Genomic DNA, 7,408 nt, shown 5'->3' with positions numbered 1-7,408 from the left:
GCCCGGGACCCTCCCCCGCCCCGCCCCCCGCCCCTCCTCCAACTGCGACGGCGCCTGCGCGGGCCGCTGGGCGGAGGGAAGCTCCCTGCGGTCTAAACCGTGGAAGGGCGCTGCAGCCGCCCACGAACCTGTTGTGTGTGGGTGCAGTGTGGTGTGGCTGGTGAAAGCCTCGACTCTCCAAACCTGGACTAAATTCCTGGGGCAGCTAACTTCCAGACCCACTTGGCACTCCACTCGGCCGCCCACTCGGGAAGGGAGGCGCGGGGAGAGCACGACCAAGCTGGTGACCAAGCTGGTGACCAAGCTGGTTGCCGAGTGTGTTACCTCTGGCCAGAGAGCGCCTCCCTTCCATCTTTGATGTTCTGCCCCTGGCACCAGCACCCTTCAATCACCTTGACTGAGAATCTTTGAGTCACTTTTGACGCAGACTTTTCCTGATGGAAGGGGCCCTGAACTCGTGGGGACACCCACACATTCACTTTACAGATGAGAAAACTGGCCCAGAGATAGTTTAGTGACTAAGGAGGGGGCACAGAGCGTACAGCCAGGAGAGCCAGGAACAGGGACTAGAACTTGTGTGTCCCATCCCCGTGTATCCATGTTGGTGAAAGCTAACATTTACTGAGCTCTATACACGTTCCCGCATGGATCCAGACACTTCATAATACTGTCTTCAATTGGAACGACTTTAAGAAGTAAGTATGATGCTGTTATCACTTACATTTTGCAGATGGGGAAAATGAAGCATGGGGAAGTTAATTGGCAGAACAGCAGTTAAAACCTGTGAGCTCTTTAATTCTAGAGTTCTTCTCCAAGAGTTTCAGAACTACCAAGTCCTGGCAATTCTTTGAGAATTTCTTTTAAGTGACTCTTCCTCATCATCTCAGAGTAATTGTGGTATAGTACGAAATATATTTGATCTTTGTCTCCAGTGTCTGTTCCTGGCACAGAACTAAAATCTTTTAAAACTTCCTTGTTATTTATACGTGCCCTTTTCAATCACACCTAAACTTATGCTAATGAGGGGTGACTTCTGGTGGGCCCCCAGATAACCTCAGGATGGGGCCGGTGACTTAAAGAGGAAGTGATTAGAGGGTGAGAAACTTCAGCTCCACCCTCAACCTGCGGGGAAGGGAGGAGGACTCCAGAAGGAGCTCTCAATCTCTTGAGTGTTTCCTGTTGGTGAATTTACTCAGTTGCTAGTACGGGTCACAGCTGGAGAGCACCTGGCAGCTCCGTGACATCACTCCCCTTTATACTTCGTCCTGTGCATTTCTTCCATTTGGCTATTCTGGACCTGTACCTTTTGTCATAAACTGGTAAATATAAGTAAGGTGTTTTCTGAGTTCTGTGAGCTGTTCCAGCAAAATAGCAAACCTGAGGAGAGTGTCATAGAACCCCAGAATTTGTAACTGGTTGATCAGAAGTGCTGGTGGCAACCTGGAGCTTGCCACTGGCATCTGAAGCTGGACAATCTGGTGGGACTGAGTCCTTTAATTTGTGGGATTTGATGTTAACTCCAGGTAGTGTCACAATTTAATTGAGTTGTTGAACAGCCAGTTGGTTTTGGAGAATTGGAGAATTGTGTGGTGTCACTAGAAGTGGTATCAGACGTAGGATTTGCTAGCCAGGCCCTAGCTCATGGAAACGTGTAGTTTGGGTAAAGAAGATGAAACGGTGGAGGAAAGGATGAGGAACCTTTGATTCCAGGGTGGAACCTTTGATTCCATAGTTACCCAAAGTGTGGAATAGTAATTGTGCTGTAACCAATTACTAAAGGTAAAATTTACCAATGGAATTTAGAGGTAGATCCAACTCCTGGGGAATTGATTCATTGGATGCTAAAGGTGATGGAAACTAATAGGAAAAAGGCAAACTATATAATCTTTTGGTTATTGTTCTCTATAATAGAAAAAATGAAAGGAAGGAGAACGCTGGTGAGTCCTTGATGCTGGACCAAGTTCAGATTTTAGCTAATCTGAGTTTTCACCACTGGTCTCAAATCTGCCTCTGAAGGGAAAAATTATATGGGGAAAACAGAGTACCTCTAAGACTCTGGTCATAAGAAGATTGGCCAGATGGGAGAGGGCAAAACCAAGAAACTACTGAAACCAGGAGGTACAATGTGAGAGAGTTGTTTTATTTTGTAGATTAAGATCATCAACTTCCTGAAGAACCTTTATTGAAATGGACTGTGAGCATGATGAATTTAGGGGCAGTATTTTTGTTTTTACATGCTTCAGAATGGAAGAGCATGTTTGGGTTGTTACAGGACCCATTGGTTACTGTGGAACCATCCAGATGGCTATACACCATCCAGATACACAGAGGGTTATTCCTGAGGAAATGGCCAGCCTGCTGGATTGGATAAAAGCCATTGTGAGGTCTCTTTACCCTGACAAGGGATACTGTTAACAATCCCTATAAATTCCAAGTGGAATGTCCTACATCAAGTAGCTGATCTGCTTCATATGCAAGCCATGTGGGACTGGCTTTATGATGATCTTGGCTTTATACTCACCCACTGAATATACCCATTACCTAGGTCATGATAAACACTGTGGTTAAGCAGGACACTTTTGCATGCACCCCCCCATGTAAATTTTCTGCTGCAAAATCAAGCAACAGTCCAATAAGCCTTTTTGTTTTTTTTAAAGATTTTATTTATTTATTTATTTGGTCAGAGAAGCAGGCTCCCTGCTGAGCTGGGATCTCAATATGGGACTTGATCCCTGGACCCTGGGATCATGGCCTGAGCCGAAGGCAGTCGCCACTCAGGCGCCCCAGTCCAAGAAGTCTTATCAAATTTGTTGTCTAAGCTTCCCCTCATGGGTTTTATAGATGCTAGTAAAAACATTAGATTAACAAGAGAAGGGGGAGACACAAAGGGGAGAGTTAAGGTCCATCTTGATGGACAGTAGGATGGGTATCTTTAGATGGTTATTAAGAAGGGGACTTCAAATAGCACCATTTCTCCTTAACTATTACTGCTCTCAGTCTCTGTCCTTCCTATGTAAGAGGACATTGATGACCCTTAGGGCCCAAATTCCTTCTGTTCTCCAAGACCTTATCTCAGGAGGTCCTTTCCTTTGCTCACGTTGCATCTCCTTTACAGCATCTTTCTTGCTCACTCCCTCCTTGCTCACTTGCCCAGTTCTCTTTCTCACAGTGTTTCATAGTGTTGCTTTTGGTGGTACCATCGTTGCTGTGTGTCACATGCTCTTACCCTTCTGGGTAGGTGATCAAAAGCCCCTCTTCCCCTGACATGGATACATTGTTCTCCAGGAATTAGGTTCTGAGACAGAGATGAACATACAAGAGATTTCTTAGGAAGTGCTCTTGGAATCTACAGCTGTGGAAGGAAGGAAAGGTAGCAGGATTGAGGAGAGGGACAAGTTGAGCTTTGATGCTGTCTTTGTAGAGACCGCAGTGGACCATATGGGTGTTCTGAAGCTGGGATGACCCTTCAGAATTGTCCTGAAATGGCATGAGTGTGTTTGCTTCATTTGGGGAAATGCCTGTAGGGGGCTGATAGCTGAGGGTTTTCTGTTGAGAGCACTCCTTATGGCCAGGAGAATAAGTCCTTCATTCCTGAATGGAGACCAGGCATCCATACACCTTGTGTGCCACTTGGATCCATTTCTTCATATACAGTCTGGGAGCAGCTCTTTCAGCATTCTTGTGAGTCTCCCTTCATGGTGGCAACTTAGAAAAGGAAAGCTAGTGGGAAGAATTATAGGTACTGTAGCTGGTATCAGGACAGCCAACATCTCCTTTGTGTAGCAGCTGCCCTGCCTCCTCTGTTCTTGTTATCAGGACCCTCTCTATGACCAAGATAGTGATGTCTCGTTTTGCCGGCTGGTCCTTTCACAAAAGGAGCCCAAGTTCCTGGGCAGCAGTCATGCTCTGTCCCCTGTTGGACACATTTTCCCTTTGGGAATCAAGACCTCTAAACCTGCGGAGCCTAGACTTATAGGAGCAGGAAGTACAAATTCCCCAGGTGGATCACAAGATTAATGGTCAGAAGGCCATTCCTGCTTCCTTCCTTCTTTCTGGACTCATGAATTCTAAGCACATAGCACTATATAAAGGTTGCTATTTTAAAGTGGACACTGCATGTTGGAAGATGGCACCCTATCTTCTGTAGGTGTCACTTTCAAGTTTATGCTTTAGCTGTGCCTTCACCAGCCCATTCCAACACTGTATCAGGCTGGTGGTTTCTGGGTGATGTGATATGTAATGTGACTAGTGGGTCTCCTAGTCATGTGCTCACTTTATACCTCCTTTGCTAAAGACTGGGTCCTTGGTCTGATATGATGGGATCCCATGCCTGTTGTTCAAACACTGTAAGCTCTTAGAGCATGGTGATAGTTGATTCCCAGTGGGCAGTAAAGACAAAACCATGCCTGCAATATGTATTTATTCCTGAAAGAACAAATTGCTTCACCTTTTGGAGTGGAAGGAATCCAGTATCATCAACTTGCCAGTAAGAGGCTAGCTGGTCTCTTCAAGGTATGATGCCATGTTGGAGACTTGGCTTTTGTTTTGCTGCTAGTGGGTTAGACATTTGACATGTGTCAGAAACCTGTATCAGCTTTGGTAAGTGAGAGCCCACACTATGGGGTCTATGGTAATAGGTTTCTAATGATGATATGCTGCCCCCTAGTCTCTGTTTTGGGAGGAAAGTCCTGTCATTTCTAGTGCTGTCAGTGAGCCCAGCTCAGCAGGGGTGTTTTCTACCATCCCTCTAGGCCTGTATAGGAGGGCCATTATGGAATTTCTTAGTGATGCTGGTGCCCCTCTTACTAAACATTCCTTATTACTTTCGAAAATTGTGTATCCCATGGAACACATGGAACAGTTTTTCGTAAGTTTTCCAATCTCATATAGTATATCTATTCTTGATACCCACCTTCTGAGCCTTTTTATCCTTCCTGTCAGTGATGGTGTTTCTGCCTCCCTTGGTGCAGGCCATCACTTTTTCCATGCTTTTAACTGCTGATTAATTATTTTAAGCCTTTCATTACTTTTTTCTAGTGCATCAGTTGAGCTTATCTACACTCAATTCCCTCATTCTTACAGTTACAATTTCCCTCTTGTTTCTCGTATTGTTACAGTTTCCCTCATGACCTGGCCCGTGCATTTCCTTCCACCAGCACACAACCCCAGTTCACCGGGGACTCTCCCAACTCCACTTAACCAGTGCTGGTGTCCTTGTCGGCTGGGTGGCAAAGGATCCAGCTCCACAATCCTGTCTTACCATCTCCTTTCTTGAAGCATCCTGGCACCAACTTCTACAGGTTGGGTGACCCAATAGCAGAAGCTGAGATGGAGATGAACTTGCTTGAGGTTTATTAGGGAGTACTGTCAGGACCGCTACCTGTGAAGGAAAGGAAGCAAGTAGAGTTTGGCAGAGGTGGAGGATGAACCTTGGTGTAGTACCTACAGAGGCCTCAGTCGACCCTACAGTGAGTTCTGAAGCTGAGATAACCTCTCATAGTGTTCCAGGCTGAATCAAGGGGACTGGGCCTTTGTTCCCTCCCAAACTGATCAATCATAGGCATCCTATGGGTATGGCCTGGGATGAGGTGGTTTTCCTAGGTGGAGGCTCCTGTGTGGGCTCATCATTGAGGGCCGTATTCCAGTAGCACCCCCCTGTAGCTGGGAGACTGTCTTTCATTCCTGAGGGGAAACCTGGGTGACCTCTAGCAGTGTCTACCACACTCCTGTTCTCTGGTTCCTTAAGAAAGGGCATAGATACAATTTGGACATCCTCGGGCCTAAGAGTTATTATGAGCAGACCTTTGTGGGGCTAGGAGTGAAAATGGTAAAAACAATTTTATTCTTCATTTTCTCTGGGTCCTAGAACCTCTGAAACTTGTTTTGGAGGCTCCCAGGCTACTAGGCAATAGGTGAAACTTGGGGCAGGGGAGACGAGCCTAGTGTTTAAAGATCTAAGGCTCGCACAGCTCCTGCTTCCATAGCAAATTGGGCGCCAAGCTTGGAGAACGATTGGCAGAGGGATAATATGGGCTGCCTGGTTGGGAAAGAGAACTTCTTAAATAATTTGGGCTAATTGGATCAGGCACCCACTTAGGATATGCTCCATTGTTTCAGGAAACCTGTTCAAATTCTATACAGGTAACCAGCCAACTCTCTGGCTGCCTGTGAAACTGCTAATTAAATCCATAATTCCCACAGCAGCTTGGAACTGGTGGGAAGAGGTCCCCCTCTTGTGGATTTTTTAGGGAGTACCAGAGAGTGAGGAATCTATGAATTTAAGGGCATGGACCCTGAAGAAATGGTCTTCTGACAGGCAATTCCAACAGTGTGTCCAGAACCCTCAGTGGTAGGGACAGTGGCTTCAGATTCAGTCTCCTGGGTTAGAGTTCTGGGTCGGCCGCTCACTAGTTGTGTGACCTAGACAAAACACATCACTTTCTGAGCTTTGATTTCTTCTTAGATGACATGGAGATAATAATGGTACAAGGTCGTGGTGAGCTCAGTGAAATCCAGAGTGCTTAGAACAGTATGTAGGGTGGAAGGAAGATGCCGTCCTTTTAAACTGCATCTCCCATCTGTATAGACCATCGCTGACTTAATGAGGTCCAGGTCCCAGGGCTCCTGGCTCCCCATGCCCCATTCACAGGGTCTGTTGCCTGGGAAGAGGCAACCCTGTGGTGAGGTGAAGGCCAAAGGAAAGAATGTGGAAAACTTTGAAAAATCCTTTCCCTGACTCACCTCCCTTCATCACCCATGGAAGACGTGGCAAGCCTTGACCTAGCAGTGACTTGGGTCCTTTTATTGCCAGGCAGTCATACATTTATTTGCTCAACACACACATACACACACATTTGTCTAAACAAAACCCTCACAGAACTCAGCGTCCCTAGAAAAACCCTACAGTCATCTCGCTGTTATTCATGTATCCTCACTCTCCCCACCCGAAATTCCTCATGAAAGGATTCTTTCAGTAACAACAATTCCCTTCAGAGGGGAGAGAGAGAAACTCTGCCTTAAAGAGGAATATGATTTAGAAGTTTCCCTGTATTGTTACGCTAATAACGGCAAATCTAATCAGTCCAATAAGAGCTTCCATGGAGGATGTGTGGGGAGTTGTGGGAGCAGAGAGGAGGCATGTCACCTGGAGCCCAGGGTCTTCACCCAGGTTCCCCAGGAAATGAGTTATTTTTATACCAGGCCTAAAGAATGCTCAGGCGGGGTGAGACTAATGCCCCTGCGGAGGGAACTGCTTGCACGGTCCTGTGGCGGGGAAGGCCTGGCAAATTTGGGAACTGAGGAAGAGGACAGTGTGACCACTTGAGCCCTGGGAGGGAGTTGGAGGGTGTGCGAGGCTGACACTAGATTGGCAGTGGCACTGAAGTAGGAGGATTACATCAGACCTTCA

At 46.6% G+C, this 7,408-nt stretch overlaps 1 long non-coding RNA gene across 2 annotated transcripts in view; it reads left to right on the top strand.

Annotated features, from left to right (window-relative positions):
• The first annotated feature begins 66 nt into the window (after window positions 1-66).
• Window positions 67-7,408, top strand: part of LOC131808556 (uncharacterized) — a 40,188-nt gene continuing 32,846 nt past the window's right edge. For both annotated transcript variants that reach the window (XR_009344829.1, XR_009344830.1), the window contains exon 1: window positions 67-695. This is a non-coding gene — a long non-coding RNA (uncharacterized LOC131808556). The remainder of the gene's footprint in view (window positions 696-7,408) is intronic.

The sequence above is a fragment of the Mustela lutreola genome, chromosome 1 (genome assembly GCF_030435805.1).
Source record: "Mustela lutreola isolate mMusLut2 chromosome 1, mMusLut2.pri, whole genome shotgun sequence".
Lineage (NCBI taxonomy): Eukaryota > Metazoa > Chordata > Mammalia > Carnivora > Mustelidae > Mustela > Mustela lutreola.
This window is presented reverse-complemented; position numbering and strand designations above follow the sequence as displayed.